The 20,285-nt window shown below is 62.3% G+C and overlaps 2 long non-coding RNA genes across 9 annotated transcripts; one reads left to right on the forward strand and one right to left on the reverse strand.

The window, feature by feature from the left end:
* The first annotated feature begins 66 nt into the window (after positions 1-66).
* Positions 67-2,557, forward strand: LOC129532437 (uncharacterized). The gene is made up of 3 exons (XR_010132750.1): positions 67-798; positions 906-1,036; positions 1,544-2,557. It is a non-coding gene; the product is annotated as an uncharacterized lncRNA (long non-coding RNA).
* Positions 2,558-3,069: 512 nt separating this feature from the next.
* Positions 3,070-19,668, reverse strand: LOC129532427 (uncharacterized). 8 transcript variants are annotated; one of them, XR_008678170.2, is made up of 5 exons: positions 15,004-18,114; positions 8,758-12,291; positions 7,675-8,479; positions 6,037-6,226; positions 3,070-4,657 (listed from the first exon to the last, which is right to left on the reverse strand). It is a non-coding gene; the product is annotated as an uncharacterized lncRNA (long non-coding RNA). The 8 variants fall into 8 exon arrangements; XR_008678166.2 differs by having other exon boundaries at positions 6,037-8,479; XR_010132744.1 differs by lacking the exon at positions 3,070-4,657 and adding an exon at positions 19,511-19,668 and having other exon boundaries at positions 5,953-8,479; positions 15,004-15,130.
* Between the last annotated feature and the right edge of the window lie 617 nt (positions 19,669-20,285).

A 20,285-nucleotide genomic window follows, 5' to 3' on the forward strand; every position in this document is an offset into this window, starting at 1 on the left:
AGGAGTCGCGGAGTCCCCGCCCCTCCCGGGGGTCCCAAGCCCCCGCCCCGCCGCCCGGGCCGCGTCAGTCGTGCACCCGCGTCCACTGGCGCGCGCCCGCCCGGCGGGGACTTGGGAGACTCCGCCGCCGACGCCGCCGCCACAACTTGGCCCATTTAAACGGCCCCGGCGCGGCGGGCGGCGCGGGCTCCCGCGGGGGGTGCGTGACGGCCGACTCGGGGCATCCGGCGGCGGCAGCGGGACAGGGCTGCGGCCCCCGGCGCTATCCCGAGTACCGAGTCACTGCGAGCGGCTGGAATCCAGGACTCCGCGCGGGACTGGGATGGGCTGGGCTGGTCGCGGACCGGGCTCCTCTCGGAGGGAGGGAGCTGGGGGCTGCTCGCCGGGGTGTGAGCGTGCGCCGGCGGCTCTGGGACTTTGCACAGCGAATCTGATGGTGGGCGTTGGTGTCCGGGAGGGCGTGGGTGGTCTCAGTGCACCTGCAGGGAGCGAGGTTGTGGATTTGTAGTGTGTTGCCTGGACAAAGTGTTCTGTGAATAACAGGGCAGCACCTCCCCGCCCACTCGTGCCGCTTCCTATGCACTTCACAGGAGTGAGTTCGCCCGAGCCACGGAGTTCCTGTTTAGTCTTTTGCAGATGACGCTGAGACAGAAAGGTCAAGTAACTCTCCTGAAGTCACACAGCTGTTTCAAATGCAGGATATCTCACACCAGGACCGCGCCAGGGCCATGGTGTGGGGCAAGAGCTTCCTGTCACCCCACACCTCCCAGCAGGAAGGTGGTGTGGATCCGAGGCAGGGTGAGGGTGGGGGATAGCGGGTTGGCAGGGTGCACGGCCTCCCACTAGGAGCAAGGCTAGTGAAGCAGGACCGGCCACACCACATCCACCTTGGTGCCTTCTGACAGGACAGTCTGGGCCCCAGTCCCTGGTTCCTGGTGAGCTTCCTGTCACCCCACACCTCCCTGCGTACCCAGATCGGCATTGCATCTGGAGGGTTCCGAAGAGAAACACAACCTGGGGGCGTTGGTAACAGCAGGTGGGACAGCCTTGTCCTGCCCTGCTGTGCCGTGTTGCATCCACTAGAAAGAAAGGGGCCTCCTGTTCTGACCCCGGCCCCTGCCCTTGAGATGCAGCTGGCATGTCCCTGTGGGCATCTCCCAGAGCAGGTCCAGGGGTGAGTGGGCCACAGGCCTGTTTGCACAGGTGCCTTCTTCGAGGGAGGGAACAGCCCACCACCACTTCCTGCCAGACCAGCTTCCTTGAGCATAAACCTGACCCTGGGTGACCACGCTGGGCTCCTTCACCTTATCTCACCAGAGGCTTCTGCTGGTCCCACAGCCAACCCACAGAGTGAGGTCTGGGCCAGGAGTGCTCTGCTCAGACAAGGAACATGCCCAGAAGCCTCCCCCGCTATCCTGGCCCTGTTCTGTGGGGGCTCGTTGGTCTGTTGGGGTCTGGGGGGCCAGGTGGGAGTGTGGGTGTGAGTGTGGGTGACCCTTCCTTATGTGGCCACCCTTGGCCCTATCAACCTGTCTGCATCCAGGACACCAGCACATCCCTGACCCCAGCTGTGGCTGCCAGTGAGTTCCTGTGCCTTCCTCTCCTGAAGTCTGTGTCTTCTCCCAGGTCTGATACCATGTGGAAAGTCTGCTCCTGGGCCAGCTGGAGGCCATGTGGACTGGCCCTGAGTGCCCACTGTCTGGCTGCGTCCCTGACCCTACTGCCCGTGTGTGGGCTACTAGGTTCACCTGCACCTGACCCTCCTTCTAGGTTCACCTGCACCTGACTCCCTGATGCTCACACAGTGACTTGGGGAGGGAGGCTGGGGAGGCGCAGGTCTGCATGGCAGTGCCTCTCTGGGTCTGAGGCCCTTGGGCCAGGCCTCTCCTCTGACCTGGGCCAGCAGAGGGGCCTCCTTTCCCTTCCAAGAGCCCTCCCCTGTTCACCAGCATCTCGTCATGCTCAGGCCCACGGTGTGGTTAAGGAGGGGCATGGGGCTGGCCCTGGGTTTCTGGCTGGGTGTGGGGGCCTACACGGGGCCCATGGTGTCTTCCAGAAAAGACCCTGACTGGGTCCAAAGCTGGAGGCACCCCTCTATCCTCACTGTCCACTCCCTGATGTTCTGGAGGTCCCTCCAGGGGCTGGGTGAGGAGGCCTTCCCCACCACCTCCTTGTCTTCCTGGGAAGCAGGCACCTGTTCGGAGGCCACTTTCCCACAGGAGCAGGCTCCTCACCTCCAGCATCACCCTTTGCCGCGGGGTTGTGCCCCTTCCTTGGTCCTGTCCACTCACACACTCATATCCTGTGTCCACTCACACACACCCGTGTCCGTGTCCATGTTCACACCTGTTCTGTGTCCACTCCCACACACCTGTGTCCACTCCCACACCTGTATCTCATGTCCACTCGCTCACACCTGTACTGTCCGTGCCCACTCACACGTGTCCTGTATCCACTCGCTCACACCCGTGTCTCATGCCCGCTGGCTTACACCAGTCCCGTGTTCACTTGCGCCCCTGTGTCCCATGTCTTGTGTCTGCTCGCACATCTGTGTGATGTGTTCACTTGCTCACACCTGTCCCGTGTCCTCCACTACCACACCTGTGTCCCATGTCCACTCACACACCTGTCTTGGTGTGGGACACCTGGGCCCCACTCTCCCCTGCACTCCTCAGGCTGGCGGCAGAGGCCAGAGGAACGGAGTTTTGGCGCTGGAATCATCCTGAGTGAGGCAGGGACCTGGCGGTGTGGACTCCACCGCCCCTCCTCCGGCCCACCGAGCCCCGCCTGCCTGGGCCTTGGTGCCTCTGTCGCTGCTCCGGGTTCCCCTGCTGGGGCCCCTCCGCCGCTGGGCTGAGGCTGGAGCCTGCCTCCCCACCAGAGGGAGGAGGTCATAAATAACCCTGGGGCTGCCATGGAGCAGACGGTGACCCCAGACGTCCTGGGGGAGTGTGGGGGCGCCAGGGGCCGCTGCCCCAGCCTGCAGGCCGCCTCCGCCGTCCGGGAGTGCCTGCCCAGGCTCCCCAGCATTTCTCTTAGAGCCCTTCTCATCCATCCCCTCATCAATCAATCAACCATTTATTGAGCCCAGATGTGGTACAGCCCCAGCCGGAGATGACCCAGAGGTGGGGTGGGGAGGAGAGAGATGGGGAAGCTGAGTCCGGGGCCACAGGTGCAGCCAGGAGGTGCAGGTGAGCAGCGCTCAGGCCAGCCTGTCAGCCTCAGTCCTGAGCTTACTTCTGGTGATGGAAGGAGACACACAGAAAAGATCCTGCAGCCTGCAGGTGTGGCACAGCTGATCTTGGGCCAAGGATGCACAGCTGTGTGTGTGCCTGGCCACCGGCAAGGGCACGCGGGCTCAGAAGCACAGGTGTGCCCACACCCTGCGTGCCTGTGTGTGGCGCAGCAGCTCCCGACGCGCGCAGGACACACACACAGCACAGACAGACCCTCCCACGGCCACAGGGACAAAGATGGCTTCACTACAGACACCGGTGCAGACAGGATGTGCACTGCTTTCCAAGGCCTGTGCACAACACAGACCCAGGGCCTGTGGGCATCAGCACCGCACAGACCCAGGCACACGTGATCCTCAGCCAAGGTGGCCTGTCCAGTCCTGGTGCTGTTGGATGGAAAGGCTAACCCGGGAGGTCAGGGGTCGTGGTATAGCAGCTGGGCTCCCTCAGACGCTCCTGCAGAAGTGGCCAGGACCTCAGGAACGCACCTGCTCCTGGTCAGACAGGAGGGGCTGCCATGATGCAACTTGCCCGTGCCTTTGGGTGCTGTGAGCTGGCTGCGTGCCACGTTGTTTCGAGGACGCAAGAAGGTGTTTCCAAGTCCAGTCTGTCCACCGAACTGAACCTTTACCATTGAAAGAACAAAGGGGTGGGGCCCGAGGGACCCTTCCCTGCCGTCCCGTGGTGTGTAGTCAGGGATGCTCCTGCAGACACACAGGTGGGCTCTGACTGCCAGATCGCAGGGGCGGTGCCGTGGTCCTCACCTGCCATGTCACTAGCGTGCTGACACGCACACCGGTGAGAGCGAGAGTGCTAGGCCTGGCGCATCCCAGACAATTCCTCTGTAAATGGTGCAGCAGCCAGAGGCCCCAGCACCTTGAGGTTAAGCAAAGAGAAGGAATAGAGTTCTCCAGAGCCCCAAGGAGCGGGAGGGTCTGTCCCAATGGATGGGCTCAGCCAATTTCACCCTCTCCTCCCCCTGCCAACACTGCGGCCTGCAGCCTGGACCTGGACCAGGGGATGCAGCTGCCACCTGCTGGGCGGACGTGGGCCTAGGTGGTCCTCAGCCCTCATGACAGGAGCCCCCGAAGCACTGTTGCGGCACCCTCTCTGACATTGGGTGGGAGACTCTGGGAGCCGAGTGCAGAGCCAGGGCCCAGCACGCAGGCCTTGGGCTCCAGTCCGTGTGCCCCACATCTGGAATGTGCCAGCAGGGCCCGGTGCGAGAGAAGAGCGGATCCCTACATGAGTGAGGGTGGAGGGATGGTGCCTCTGCCACGGCCACGGTGCCACCGTCCACGTCAGCTCACTCTCAGCACAGATGCTGTGTGACGGCCTCGGGCCACGCCGCTTGTTCTGAGGCCCCTAGCAGGTCGGGCTTGCGCTGGCTGCACATTGACTGGCTGGTGAGCTTGGCGGGTCTGTGGGCACGGAGAGACCAGAACGTGCATAACAGGCCCGATGAGGGTGCCAGGCTGCGGCGACCCCCGAGCTTCAGAGGAGAGGGGCACCAGCTGGGGGCCCTGCACAGACAGCCTCAGGTGCGAGGAGCTGGAGCCCAGGCCAGCTGGGGAGGGGCGGGGTGCCGTGGCTGGAAGTTGCTGTTCTTAGACCTGGTTCTGAGACCCTCTCCAACTGCATGGGGGGGTCCAGGCTGGACCCCAGATGTGACGGTGTATGTGCTGGGATAGGAGCCCCCTGAGAGCAGGGCTTTTGTTAATTCACCAGCAATCCCACATGTCTGGCACAAGGTAGGTGCTCAGTCAGTGAAAACCACACACGTGGTCCTCCATTGTGTCCAGGGGAGGGTGGGCCCTGCTCACAGCCAGACTCCTAGCCCTGGGCCCTGCTGCCTGCCTGCTCCTTCCACTCCTACCACCTGCCCAGGTGGGACTCTGCCTGCCTTCCTGTTCCCAACTGCTCTGTAGGAGCTTGACCGCAGGTATCCTCTTCATCAGAGAGAGGAAAGCTCACGACCTGGGAGAACTCCAGGCCTGGCCCAGCGAAGACGTCCTTATCTTCAGCAGACATTGCCCAGTGCAAGGGGAGGTCAGTCTCAGGAGACAGTCTCCTGGACAGTGGCGTGGCATCTGTCCTAAGGCCTTGCCTGCAGCACAGGGTGCCACAGAGGTCCCCTGTGACAGAGCCTCATGGCTGGGGCAGGCAGGGGTCGCACCTGCTCCTGCATGAAGAGGCAGATACAGACCCACAGCGTGGTCTCTGGGGTCCCGCATCCCAGGTAGAGAATGACCCAGGTCGCTGGCATCTGTGCCATCTCTGCTCCACTGACCACTCACGGGGGTCCTGGAGATCCTGACACCGGTGGCCGGGGAGCAGCAGCCCAGGCACAGGCCCCAGTGCACACGCAGATCCCACCGTGTCTGCACAAGGCCTTGCCCCAACGAGGCCTGGGTGCCGTGTGAGGGCCGGGACGCTAACACAGCGGAGGGTACCCACGCGTGAGCTGCTCTGGGGTCCCTCCCCATGTTTCTTCGGGTAATGAAACTTGTACCCAAATGGGATATGCAGGGTTGCACTGTGCAGTCGCTGTGTGTTTTCGGGTCTCATCCCCGTGTGCCAGCAGGACCACAGCTGTGACCGGCTGCTCCGGAAGAAGTGGGTGGGTTGAGACCCCACCGGCAGGGCCACTGGGGGCAGCAGGCCCTCTGTCAGCACTGACCTCTGTATCATGTCAGGGATTTTTAGGGCGGCAAGCTCAGGTGGACAGGCAGTTTTATTCTGTTTCCCATGTCAAGTCCAGCCCCAGACTGACTTTCTGAGGTCACAGACGGAGCCTCACCCCATCCAAGGCGGTGTCCTGGACTCCCACTGTGCTCCCCAGAGGGCAGGGTGAGTGTGTGGCATCCTTTTGGCGGGCGTGGGTGCCTCTGTGGACCTGGCGTGAGGCTTCTCTGTTTCTGAGTCTCCTATGGACCATCTGTCTTCTGTGTGGCTGATGAGGAATCACACTGGGGTGGCCGTGCAGGTGGCTGAATGAGAACAGGACCCCCATGCTGCACAGCCCTGCTTAACCCGGGGGTGGCCCCAGAAGCGGGTGGGCGAGGCTGGGAAGCAGGGATTGGCTGAAATCGTATGCAGAGCCCAAGAGGCAGGGGAAAGGCGGCAATTTCAGGGTCCCTTTGTTCGCCAGGTACCTGGGGCCCAGCCTGGGCGGCAGGAGGGACTCAGCCCCTCGCCCAGGCAGGAAGGGTCCCAAGCAGAGGCCCCTCCCTCAGGCACTCCCCAGCCCACACCTGCAGCACTGGGACCAAGACTAATAAAACACCCGCCTCACGGAAGACAGCTTTATCTTGTTGATCGGAAGTCTGCCAGCCCAATTTATGATGGAACATAAGATCTCTAAATCTGAATTTACGCGCTGTAGCGTAACGAGAGATCAATAAGATTAAACGGGGGCTCAGGAGAGGACCAGCGTCAGGCTCACTGCGAGGTGCTGCACAGAAAACCCACAGCCAGAGCCCCTGGGCCCAGCCCAGGCAAGACCAGAAAAGGAGGGGGCAGGTGGGAGACCAGCCTGGGGCTCCCGGGAAGCCCATGGGATGGAGGCGGGAGAGCCAGGAGGCCTGGGGCAACCCTGGGACCATTCCTGGATCGAGGAGAGCAGGGGGGTGATGAGGGTTCCCTCAGGGCTGGGGAGCCTTCTCCTGGTCTCAGACCCACCCCCCTTCAGCTCCCAAGACCTGGGTGCCCCTGGCTCTGAGGACAGTTGGGAATCTTCCCTGAGGCATGTTCAAGGACAGAGCTCTGACCCTGGCCCAGGGCTGCTTTGGGTGCCCATGAACTCGGCTTCTGGCTCAGAGCAGTTCCCTGCACCCCTTCCTGAGCCCTCTGTCCTCTGGAACCCGTGGGCAGGGTGAGGGACGGGTGTTCCGTCTGGGTGGGGGCCTGGGCGCCCAGCCAGCACGAGGCTGGCTTGCTGAGCTTAGGGCAGACCCCGACTTCAGAATTTATACAAATAAATGCAATGAAAAGTGCTGGCAGCCTGATCTGATTACAGAGTCATTCATCCTCTGGTCGTTAATAATTTGTGCAATAAAGGACTGCGGCCGCTCAGTGCGGGGGAGGCTGTGGCCCAGCCTTCCCTTGGCGCCGGCCCCGGGAGCTGGAAGCATAAATTATTAGTTTCTTATCGCTGGGCCTGCCATCGCTCATGCTGCCAGGGCCTGGCGGGAGCTGGTGGCTGTTCTGCTGCCCGCCCTGGCCGGCTCAGGGCCGGCTCTCAGCCGTCGCCTGGGGCCCTTTGTCACCCCCACCCTGGCCCCCCAGGTGTGGGAGCCCCAGAGCCTGCTCAGGCCTGGAGGCTGCTGCTGGAGCCGGCAACTCTGGAAGCCAGAAAGGTGGGGCTTTAGTGCCTGTCCTCAGACCCTCAGGTAACCAAAGCCAAATTACTCCCTGTTGGAAACGCAACCTCACATACCGGGCCACAGCACGGACACCCACGACAGCAGCCCACAGCACGGACGCCCACGGCAGCGGCCCACAGCACGGATGCCCGCGGCAGCGGCCCACGGCACGGACACCCGCGACAGCAGGCGACGGTGGGGACACTCGCGACAGCAGGCGACGGTGGGGACACTCGCGACAGCGGGCCAGGGCGGGGACACTCACACACCGGGCCACGGCACGGACACTCACAGCATGGACAGCAGCCCAGAGGCACCCTTGCCCAGACCCTGACCAGGGGGAAGAGACAGTTGTGTCTGGGTTTGTCAGTCCTCTGGTTGTGGCAGGGCCCCTCTGGGGGGGACTCGGCACCTGTACCTGGGAGCACCTGCTCAGGTGAAGGAGTAGGAGCAGGAACAGCGCTCACGCTCTCTCCCTGTGTCCAGAGCTGGGGCCCTGGTCTGGCGGGTAGGCATAGGGCACCTCCCGCCCTCTCATGCCCTCATACACCTGCTGCTGGGGTTCCCTGTCCCACCCCAAAAGGGAGAAGCCAAGGCTGAGGCAAGGTTGGAAAATCAGGATGGGGACTCTGGAATCCAGACATCCCGACAGGATGCAGGAGGAATCGGCATGAGCGCAGGGTAAACTCACGGACCCGAACTCTCAGATGTGCCTCCTGGGCTCAGCTTCCCCTTTCTGGAGGGCTGGGGGTTCCAGAACCTTGCCTTGAATTTGTGAGGATGGTGGGACCTGGAGGGCAGGTGGTGCAGATGGTGTGAGGCCTCACCCCAGGACGTTGTGCAGCCTTGGGAAGTCTTCTGACTTCTCTGAACCTCAATCTGTAAAATGGGAATGAGAATGAAACAAGATGAAATTAACATGCATTGAGCGTGTGGGGTGGGGCAGAGACAGCCACCTTGCAGCTGGTGAGGCCCTTACAGCATCTGGTCCTGCCACCTCGCAGCTGGTGAGGCCCTCATAGCATCTGGTCCCGGAGCCCACACAGCCCCTTGCAGAGACTGCCCTACCCACGTGCAAGCGTTTCGCCCTCTTCCCACGGGCGACCCCAGCTTGGCTGCATGCGTTTTTGCTCAGAACGTCCCCACCTATGTCCCACCTGCCTCTGGCTTCGGGAGTGCTGGGCGCAGCGGTGGCAGGTGCCTCGGTGCCCTTGGACTTGCCCGGTCGTCTGTTGCTTCTGAGGCGGCCCCGTTGATGGGTGCTCCTTCTCTTCTGGGTGCATTTTCCTTTTCCTGCTTCCTCGCATGCCTGGTGATTTTTGAATGGGTGACAGGGATTGTGAATTTTGCTGGGTGCTGACTATTTTTGTAGCAAAGCTGAGAAAAGTTTACTTTGCTCAGGACTCCAGGAAGTTACTTGGAAGCTGTTTGGTCCTTTGGGGTCTTGCTTTTAAGCCCTGCTGGGAGGACCAAGGCAGCTTGTAGTCTGGGGCTGACTGTGCCCTCCTTTACCAGGGCACGGCCCTGCTTGGTGCTCTGCCCAGGGGCTGAGGTGCCCCAGCCTGGCTGGTGGACCACAGACCTTCCACGGTTCCCTCTGGTGATCTCGGGTGGTTCTCCTCGCCTTCTGTAGTTGCCTTTCTTTTTTTCTTTTTCTTTTTTTTTTTTTTTGAGATGGAGTTTCACTCTTGTTGCCCAGGCTGGGGTGCAGTGGTGCGATCTTGGCTCTCCATAACCTCCGCCTCCCGGGTTCAAGTGATTCTCCTGCCTCAGCCTCCCGAATAGCTAGGATTACAGGCATGCGCCACCACGCCCAGCTAATTTTGTATTTTTTTTAGTAGAAATGGGGTTTCTCCATGTTGGTCAGGCTGGTCTCGAACTCCCGACCTCAGGTGATCCTCCCACCTCAGCCTCTCACAGTGCCGGGATTACAGGCGTGAGCCACTGCGCCCAGGCCTGTAGTTTCCTTTCATGTGAAAATGCTGATTGTGGCTCACTCTTCACCTGCTGTCATCTCACATCTCGGCCTCCCCAGACTCCCAGCTTGGTCTCCTTCCCTGAAGGAGACCCCTGAACACACCTGGGTCCCCACGCCTGCACCACAGCCTGGACACTGGGGGCAGTGAGCTGGGCAGTGAGCTGGGCAGTCGCGGGGCTCCGCCTCCATTGTTCCCCAGCCTTGCTCACCTGGTGACCCTGGCGGGATGGGGCTCTGGCTGCTCCCTCCTGCCTGGACGTCTGTCCCCACTGGTGTGCTCACGACAGTGCCCTGCATGCCTGCGGAGCTCTCACAGGTGTTTTCTGAGTGGCCTGGGTGGGGCCCGGGCAACCTGCTGGACAACAGACCCTCAACCCATCCCCTGCTAACCTAGCTCAGCCCTGAGCTCCTGGCAAGGGATGAGACAGCCTGAACTTCAGCCCAGGGAGGGGTGCGGGGGCTGCCGTCAGGTGCCTGCTGCTCCCTGTGCACCGAAGGTGGGCCACCTGGTTGTTCCTTCTCCAGGACCTCAGGCAGCCCGTTACCCAAGGTGGCGGCTCCACTGTGGGGGCCAGGACAGGGGCGGAGGGTGGACAGCATGCCCACTGTGAATGCCCCGGCTGGGTCCTTGCCTCTCCGAAGGCTTCGTCACCAGGGCCCAGGTGACAGGAGGCTGTCATTGTGAGGGAGATTTAATCTTAGAAAACCCTCAGGAGAGCAGTGAAGCCTCAGGGTGCTGGATTACCCGGAAGTGCACTCTGGGCTGGGGGCAGCAGCCGCGGTCATAACACGTGTGTGCCACACCAGGAAACCTGTCTGCTAACGTGTGCACATGGGCAGGCTGGCAGCACCTGGCTCTGGCTTGCTTGGAGCGGACGTTGGAGCAGGTGGCCCTGGGTCTCAGCCTGACACTGCCCGGCACTGTGAGGACAGGGCGTTGCTGACACTGCAGGCTCAGGGTGGGGGTTTGTCTCCACGGCTGACCTTCTGGCTGAAGGAGTGTATGGGGAATAGTCTCAAGCAGGTCCCAGGATCCCTGACCCTCAGCCAGGCCCAGGCCTTGGCTCACGGCCCTCAGATGAACAGACAGAGGGGGTCAGGACGGGGTGGACCAGAGCAGGCAGGGGGCCCTGGACAGAAGGGGAGATAGAAGGGGGCATGAGGGGCTGTCTCCTTGGTTTTGGGTCTTAAACAGCGTGTGGTTTTCTCTGTTTGAGGGGCAGCCTGCACCCAGAGCCTCCAATGGGCATGGCGTGTTTTGAGGGTGCAGGTGAATCTTTTTACCAGAGGCTCCCCGGGGACAGGGCCCATTCAGAAGGCCACCTCTCTCAGTGCAGCCAGCAGCAGGGCAGAGCTCTGGGGACCCCAAGCCGGAGGCCCACATGGGCGGGAGACACTGCCTGCAGTCACCCCTGGGGAGCCAGCGTCTAGGGTCACTCCTGGTGTGGCTCCCTCCCTGCCAGGCGCAGTTCACAGAGGCAGCTGCTTTAGGAAGTTTGGTGCCAGGCGCCGCCAAGCCCCTGCCCAGGGCATCTCCTCCTGCACCCTTCGCCGCCGTCTTTCAGACGGCTGCTCTCCCGAGCCAAGCCTGCGCGCCATCTCCTTTAGGCTCCTGCAGTTCCTCCGCTGGCCTCCACGCTGCCCCAAGCAGGAGCATTGGATCTGTCATTTCCTGACGTTAACGGTTAACCCGAGGCTCTGCCGCCTGCAGGCTGAACACACTTTTCATTATTTCTCCGATTCCTTCAACCGTCACTGAGCCTGTCTCTGTGCCAGGTGCAGAGCTGCAAACCCAGGAAGACAGTGGTGAGCAGTTCACACTGCCCTTCTTCCTGCTGTGGAGTGCAGAAAAGGAAGCTCCAACCTTGCACCTGGGGCGTGCAGAGCCACCTTCTGCCAAAGGCTCCCGAGCCTCATAGTTCAGGAGGGGCAGGAGGGGCTGATCGCCCTCACCCCAGAACAGCGCTTTGGCGATCCTTCACGCAGACACCAGTCCCCTCTGTCTAATCCTGTTCATCCTTGATGCCAATGTCAAATGCCACTTCCTCCACGAAGCCTTCCTGGATCCCTCCAGTCAGAATGAGTCCATTGTCCTTGAGCTTCTGAACCCACATCCTGGCCTTTCCAGAACTGGGCCTGCTGGCTTACACAGGAACCCTGCCTTCATAACTGGACTGTAGGCCCCACAGGGGTCTCATCTCTGCTCCAGGGGCCAGCCGGCACTCAGGAGGTCTTGGAAATATGTGTCCCGATGGCTCAGCACTTTGCAATCACCATCTCAGGTGACCCTGCAGCCACTGTGAGGTGGGTGCTGGTCCCACCTCCTTCACAGGTGCCAGCTGGCAGGTGGTGGAGGAGGTTTGAGGCCTGATCCTCTGGACTTCTGTGGTTTAATCAAAGGAGGCCACAGCTGCTCTGGGCCATGGCTCCTCCAGAGCTCATCACTGTGATTATTCATTAACCCCTTAGTTATCAGCTAGGACTTCACAGAGATTCCCGGGCTGAAAGTGAAAGAAAGGAGGGGACCCAGGAGGACCTGGAGGAGGCGCTGGGTGCTGTCCAGCTGCCTGGGCCTGAGCCGAGAGCTGCTGATCTCTGGACATCTTAAGTTCCAGGGCTCCAAAGGCTGCTTTGTCCTGTGGACGCACGGCCATGGGTGCACTAGGTGTTGGATCATTGACAATGTAAAGTTCCTTATTCTCTGTTTTATCCTCTGTAGAAATGAGAATAAAATGCTTGGCTTGTACAATTGTTGATAAATTCTAGATGTTGACCAGCATATAGTGGTTGCCCAGTAAATTGTAAACACGATTGTTTTTGATGATTGAAATAACTATTGAAAATCTATACACTATACAAATCCAGCATTGAATCTGTAGAGAGTATGCCCCACCCGTGCACCCAGGAGCTGCCTGCTTCCCTCCCTCTGCACCAGGCTGAGCTCCCAGACACCCCATCTTCCCTGCACCCCACTCAGTGGCTCCCCCTGCTCTTCCGATTCCTTGGGTCCCTTCTCCTGGCGACATACCTTCTCTACTCTGCTGCCTGCCTAGCGCCCACCCTGGCCACCACATCCAGACCCCACATCCCAGATGGCCTCCCTCAGCCCCCAGCCCCCACAAGCACATGCACACAGAATCGTGCACACGTGTGCTTTTACCAAGGGCACACATCAGACACGTACAGATCCACTGACTTGCCATCGCCAGCTGTGTGTGAGCACAAAGGCGCAGCTCACCAGGTTTATCTGGCCCAGGCCTGGGAACCCTGAGCAGGGAGCCCCACCCCCTGCCGCGGGCTGGCTCTAGGCTGATGCCATTTATCTCCGGCTGAGGATGAGTAATTTTACCGTGAACACAGTTCAGGGTGACAGATGAGGGAGTGGGGGCAGGTGATCACTGTGCTGCCTGCCCGCCCCAGAGGGAGGCTGGAAGGAGACTCCTGCCTGTTTATAACGGGATAGTGGCCCAGGAGGGGCACGTGGACGGAGGAGCCCCTGTCAGGGAGGCTGGCACAGCCACAGTGGGGCGGGGAGGCAGAGGACGCAGGCCTGGTCTCATCCATGTCCCGGGCCTTGTGAGGACCATGAGCAGAGCCCACTCAGGGAGACGTGGCCATCCCCCAAATCCTGCCCAGGGCCGAGGTCCCAGGAGCCCTATGCTGTGGGAGGATGGGGACAGGCGAGTGTGTGGCTCCAGTGTCCAGACAGAAGAAAAGGAGAGCTTCCCCTGAAGACCGCTACCATCCTCTCCCGGAGTCCTAACCTCACCTTTGGGTCATAGTCAAGCTCTGTGAATTGACATCTGTTCAGCAGTGCTGGCCTCACCGCAGGTGCAGCTACGCTGCCCACAATAACAAGGAAGACTTTATCTGCTGGCCACGCACGTGTCCAGCGGCAGGGCTGGGTTTTCTGGAGCCTCTTCCACACGGTGGCCTGCTCAGCTGCCCACAGAGGGATGGCCTGGCAGCCTGGCGGGCACGCCCACCTCTAAAGTCCTGGGCCTCAGTGGGGAGGCTGAGGGCAGAAACAGGGTGCCCAGGGGGCGAGTTCCATCCCTGGCTGTCTGTTCAGGGCCTGCCGGGAGGGAGCCTGAGGGGCCCGGCTGGTTACCAGACACCCCCTAGTTGCTGAACCAGGACCCCTCCAGATGCCGCCGCGAAACTCCCCAGGTGTGGCAAACAAGTCCTGGGCCCTCAGGTGTGGTCGACCAGTGATTGATCAAAGCACGACTCCCACCCCAGCTCCAGGGACCAGGCAGGTCGGGACCGACAGAGGCAGCCCCGGGAGACCCCGCTGGGGCCGGGAGGGGCCACCCGGGCTGGCGGCGCTGTCAGGCACCCGCAGTCACTGCGGCTGACAGTAGAAGGGGGCCCCCCTCTCCGCGGGCGTGGCCTCGGGGCCGCCGTGGGCAGCAGAGGCGCCAGGGCGTCCGGGAAGTCTGGGCCCGCAGCTGCCCCCGGGTCCTGCGCGTGCCGAGCCAATCCCGAGCCAGTCAGTCGCGCCCCCGCCAACCCCCCCCCCACCCCCATCCCCACCGTAACCCTTCCCTCTCTGCCGCGCGGCCGGGTGCTGGCGCGGAGCGTGGGGTCCCCGGTCTCTGCTCAGGCAGAGGGAGCAGCTGCGGGTGCCAGTGCCAGGACCAGCCCAGCCGTGCCGCCGCCCTGGACGCCACCCCTGCCCAGGACCCCCATCCGCGCCGGGCCCACCCTCGGTCCTTCCTCCCGGCCTGGGAGATAGCAGTGATGACACCAAAAACGACCACCACATATACCAGCAACAGTGCACCCGGGGGGCCTGATCCAGTGCCCTTCATGAATCCCGTGGCCCAGGAAATGGGCTGAACAGATTCCCACCTGCTGCAGGGCCAAACCCCCCTCCCTTCCCCCCTGCCCCTCATTCCCTCCCCTCCCACCTGTCCCCTCATTCCCTCCCCCATCCCCTCCCCTCCCACTTGTCCCCTCTCCCCTCCCACCTTCCCCTCATCCCCTCCCCCTACTCCCCTCTCTCCTGTCTCCTCTCCCCCACCCCCTCCTCCCCTCCCACCTGTTCCCCCTTTCCCTCCCCCTTTCCCTCATCCCCTCCCCCGCCCCTCCTCCCCCTCCCCTCCCTCTGTCACCTCCCCTGTCCCTTCCTCCTTTCCCTCTTCCCCTTCAGTATCTTTGCCTCCTCCTCCCTTTGCAGACACACTGCACACAGGCCTCTCCCAGGCCCTGCTTTCCTTTGAACCATACCTTGTCTCTTTTCCCTTTTTCAGGGAAACTTCCAAAGAACTGGCTGTGGCAGACACCCTATCTTTCTGGCTCTGTGACCTTCCCCTTCCAGCTGCTGCCGCCACCAGCCTGCACCCCTGTTCTGAGAGGCCATCCGCACCTCTTGGCGCCTGCCCTCCTGCCCGCCCTCCTGTGGGCCTGACCTGCTCCACACCTGCTGTCCATGAACCTGCTGTCCACGAGGAGGCCCGGCTTGTGCTGCCCTCCGACTTGGCCACACTGGTTCCTGCTGCCTGCAGCTTCCATTCTAACAGGTGTGGGGCTGATCACGAACAAATCCACTAATGAATAAATAAGAAAACTTGTAGGTAGTTATCTGTGGAGAATTAAGGTGATTGTCACTGGGTCACTCTGGGTGTCTAAGGCCCCATCCTGACAGGGGAACTGTGAGCCTCGCCTTGGCCAGAGGGAGACCCTTCGGGTGGAAGGAACAGCCTAGGAAGTCCCAGGGGGGCTTGGCCAGCAGGGGGCAGGGAGCCGGTGATGGGCCCTCCTCCCAGATCGGGGAGGGTCTGCACTCTCTTGGCTGGTCAGAAGGACCGGGCAGGAGGGAGGTGAAGAGGGTGTTTCTTAGCCCTGCGGGATCCCCGCGGAGGGGAAGTTTTCCTGAAAAAGGGAGGGTCCCATGGTGGAAGAGTCAGCTCCAGATGCTCCCTAATCCCAGAGAACACGGACTCCAGCAGGTAAAATCAGGTGTGCCCACAGCCTCACCTCTCCTCCTTGTCCCTTGAGGGTGGGCAAGGAAACAGACTGTGACCCCAGCCCCTCTGGCCAGTGCAAGAGGCTGCAGGGCCTGACATTCTCATCATGGAAAGAAGACCTTTTTTTTTTTTTTTTTTTTTTAGGAGACACAGTCTCCCTCTGTTGCCCAGGCTAGAGTGCAATGGTGTGATCTCGGCTCACTGCAACCTCCACCTCTTGGGTTCAAGCAATTCTCTCACCTCAGCCTCCCCAGTAGCTGGGATTATGGGCGTGCACCACCACGCCATGCTGATTTTTGTATTTTTAGTAGAGAGATGGGGTTTCACCATGTTGGCTAGGCTGGTCTTGAACTCCTGACCTCAAATGATCCACCCACTTTGGCTTCCCTAAGTGCTGGGATTACAGGCGTGAGCCACCATGTCCAGCCAATTTTTTTTTTTTTTAAGATAGGGTCTCACTCTGTCACCCAGACTGACGTGCAGTGGTACTGTTTTGGCTCGCTGCATCCTGGGAAAGGAGACTGTAACAGGACTTTAAGGAACAGAAGCCTTTCAATGGCAGGAGAGTGACAGAAAAGTCTTAGGGAGGTAGGGGAAAACGAGAGGCCTGGGAGCCGGGCTCCCGGGACGGCGGTGGCTCAGCCTTCTCTCCGCACCCAGCCCATGCTCCCTGCACTTCTGGCCTCCTCGGGTGTGGTGAATGAGTGTGCTTAAAGGGGAAGTGACAGCAGACTCTGGCGCTGGCTGTTCCGTCTGTGGCTAAGGAGAATGCCCGGGATGTGTGTTGCCTGCAGGGGTGGCAGGACACCAGCTGCAGCGACACCTCCTGTGCTGCCCTCCGGGGCTGGCTCCAGACTCTCTTCCCGGCTCCTGTGCACTTCAGGTGGGGGGGCCAGCTGAGTTGAAGGAAAGAGGCAGCTGAGTTTCCGGCACTGTCCTAGCCGGCTCTCCTTCATGACCACAGAGACCACCTTGCTCAGAGAGCTGCCCAGGGAGCTGCTGACTAGGGACCCCCACAATTTTGCTGAGTGAGAAAGGGCTGAGGGTGAAAAGCAGGCAGGTCTGAAAGCCAGAGGGCATCTCTGGCTGCACACAGGATGCTCTCACCTCCAGCAGGAGGGTAGCAGAGCCCAAAGGACTAAACATGGAAGAAGGTGAAATACTCAACCAAGGCCAGAGGCCAGGGTCCTGCTTAGGAAAGCTGGAGGCCCTGGCGGATGCAGTGGAGACACCTGGGCAGATATTCCTGAGTCCCCACTCTTCCTGGAAACTCTGAGCCTATGCAATCAGCTCCTCCTTGGGCACTGGGCCTGAGAAAAGGCCAGCTCAACGGCACATGCTGGGCTGCTGCAGGACACAGCTAGTCCTGGCAAGAGGGTGGGTAGTGAGGAGGGCTTTGACCCAAGAAGATGGCCCCGGGCTGCTCCTGGGGCTGCCACTGAGGAGACTGAGCATGCTAAAGGCCAAGGTCTGCTGTGGAGGCAGGGGTTGAAGCTCCAGGAGGCCCAGAAGGAGCGGGGCCAGCCTGGCAGCAGGCCAAGGGCAAGAGTGCCTGGTGGTGTGGATCTGGGTGGGGGCTTGGTGGGCCGGGTCAACGGCAGGGCTGGGGGCCAGAGGGGTCCTACCCATAGTTCAGGGAGACGGGAGGGTGGGCTTAGTGAGGATTTCACACGTGGGCCTTCATGGTCTCCTGGAGGGTGGACGAAGCTGGTCGTGGTGGAGCCTGGGTGAGGGCAGAGGTGGTACACCCCAGAAGACCCTGCTCCAGGCCGCGGTGGGGTGGGCCCTACTGCCAGCTTGACCTACTTATTCTATTGAGATGAAATTCACATAACAAAACTAATGACGTTAAAGCAAACAATTCAGTGGCATTTAGCGCTGCCATCTTGTCCTGCAACCCTGACCTCCACCTCGTCCTAGAACACATCCTCACCCTAAAGGGGAACCATACACATTAAGCAGTCGGTCCCTGTTGCCCCCTCCCGCGAGCTCTGGCAACCACGATGTCTTTTCTTTATCTGTGGATTCCCTGTTCTGGACATTTTCATGTTTCCCAGGCTCGTCCCTGTCGCAGCGACTGCCTGGGGGTGATGTTCCAGCTGCGCACTGGGCCGCCCTTTGCTGTGAACGTTTGCCGCCGGCATGCGCCCAGTCTTCAGCTCTCTGGGGAGCGCCCGGGAGGGGAATTTCCGGGCCCATGGGAATTTCGTGCTCAACTTTCTGAGGAAGGTCCTTTTGTACCGCGGCTGCACCCACCCCGACAATGCGCGAGGGGTCCAACGCCTCCATCTCCTCGGCAGCACTTACTTCTGCTTTTCTGAAATCACAGCCATTCTAGTGGATGTGCCTGGCTGGGTTTATGTCTGTTTTCTCGGTGAACGTGAACGGGGGTTTCGGGCACAGGCGGGGACAGCAGTGAGGAATCGGCGGACGCCCGGGCCCCCCTCACTGGGTGCCCTGCCTGGGTTCCCTGGGACGCGGTGGGGCGGGGAGGGGACCCAACAGCCTCCCCCCGCCACGAACGTCCCCAACAGCCTCCCCCGCAGCCTTCCCGCACCCCCCGGCACCCCCGACCCTCCGCCCCCCTCCCCTCACCCGCCTCCCCTCCATGTCCTCCCCGCGGCGGAGTCCGGCAACGCTCAGAACCCAATTTCCGCGGACAGATCCTCCTGGAACGTGAGCTCTTGACTTTGGTGTCCAGGAAAGACCCCGGCGCTCCGGGCACGCGGCCGTCGTGGCCGCGCGGGTCTTTGTGTTTGCGGGAGGCGGCGGCGCGAGGAGCTGTGGCGCCCCCTGGTGGCGGAGTGCGGCTCGCGCCGGGCGCTGCGGAAGCGGCCACGTTCGGAGGAGGCGGCCACCCGGGCCTGGCGGTGGAGGGGGAGGAGGAGGAGGGGGCGGGGCCGGGGCCGGCGGCCTCTTTGGACCCCGCGGCTTTGAGGGGGCCCCGGCACTCACGCCCTGACCCTGGCGTCCTGAGCCTGCGTCCAAGGGGTTGCCACCTGCCCCGATGCCGCCCCCCCACCCCCCCACCCTCTGCTGCGTCCTGGGCTCTACACCCACTGGGGTGGAGGGCTCGCTTCTAATAAAAACGGCAGGACCAGGAAGACCAGGACCCCGGGCCCCTGGGAGTCGCGCTGTCCTCTGCACTGGTCCCTTGTGCATCCTTGTCCCCCTCAGCCCCTCCAAACCCCCGGCCCTCCGCCCCAGGCCTCCCATCCTCCACTCTGAGTGCAGCAGGAACCTCGTGGGATGAGCATGTGGAGGGAGCTCCCCGGGATGCTGGGCTGGGCACAGGGTCTGCAGGGGCCGACGGCCCCTACGCTGACCTTCCAGAGCTCCCTCTCCAGCCACCCGGGCTCGGCCTGCTGGGAACAGAGCTGCCCCAACCTTGTGCCCGCTGGGCCTCTGTGCAGGGTTCCCAGGACTGCCTTCTAGACACCTTCCCTGCTGGGGTTCTGACAGCGGGGTGGACAGCCTTGCCCTGCCTCAGGGCCGTGCAGCGCCAGGGGTAAATGTGGCTCTCCTTGCACCGCTGCGCCTAGGGCTACATTTAGAAATTAATAACGAAGTAAATTATGGGATGTCATCCACGCCTGTCCCAAAGGTACCGAATTTATAAATCACCTCAGGTGCGGAGCAGGACAGGTTGAAAATAGGAATGACATGAACCCGCGCGGAACAGCTGCCGGCGCGGTGTCCAGGGCAGCACCCCGCGGGGTCCCGGCCCCTCCAGCCCTGGGCCCGACCCCTACCACGCCTCTGCCTCGACGCGAAAGCGGAGCCCGAGCGCGCGTCACGCCGTGTGGGGCCGAAGAGGCTGCCACCCAGAGGCGGAGTGAGGGCTCGCGAGGGTCCCCACCCCACTCTCGCTCCCGCCAGCACCTACGGACTCACGTCCCCGCCGCGCGCCGACTCGGGAGCAGCACCGCCCCCGGCACAGGAGCCTCACGCGCCTCTTACCTCACAGGAAGTTGGGTGGAAGCAGCGCGGACCCACGGCGGCGCACCGAACGCACTCCAACGGAACCCGACGCAGACACGCGCTTTCAACCGGCGGAGACACCGGCAGGGCCAGAAACGCGCGCAGCGGGCGCGGGAGGTCAGTAAGCTCCCCGGCCCGGCCCCGGCCCCAGCCCGGCCCCCCGGCCCCCCGGCCCCGGCCCCGCCCCGGCCCGGCCCCCCGGCCAGAAACGCGCGCAGCGGGCGCGGGAGATCAGTAAGTTCCTCGCCCCGGCCCCGGCCCCCCGGACCCCCGGCCCCGGCCCGGCCCCCCGGCCAGAAACGCGCGCAGCGGGCGCGGGAGATCAGTAAGCTCCCCGCCCCGGCCCGGCCCCGCCCCTGCCGGAGACCCCGCCCCGGCCCCCCGCCCCGGCCGGCCCCGCCCCTGCCGGAGACCCCGACCCGGCCCGGCCCCGCCTTTTTCTCTGCCTCCCCTCCCTGCACGTACGGGCCCCGCCCCTCGCGCGACGTGTTTCGTTGACCGGGAAACGGGTTCTCCGGAGCCAAGGTCCGCTCGGGTGAGTGCCCTCCGCTTTTTGTGGCCAAACCCAGCCACGCAGTCCCCTTCCTGCGGCATCCTCCACACCCGGGGCCTGCTGGTCTCCGCGGATGTCACAGGCTCGGCAACCGCCCTCCTGTCGGCGGGGAGTCCCGCGACGCCCGGAAATGCTCCGGAGCCTGTCGCTCAACTGCCAGATCTGCGTCTGTGTCCGGTTCCGTCGCTGAGGTCGCCCCTC

The sequence above is a fragment of the Gorilla gorilla genome, chromosome 1 (assembly GCF_029281585.2).
Source record: "Gorilla gorilla gorilla isolate KB3781 chromosome 1, NHGRI_mGorGor1-v2.1_pri, whole genome shotgun sequence".
Lineage (NCBI taxonomy): Eukaryota > Metazoa > Chordata > Mammalia > Primates > Hominidae > Gorilla > Gorilla gorilla.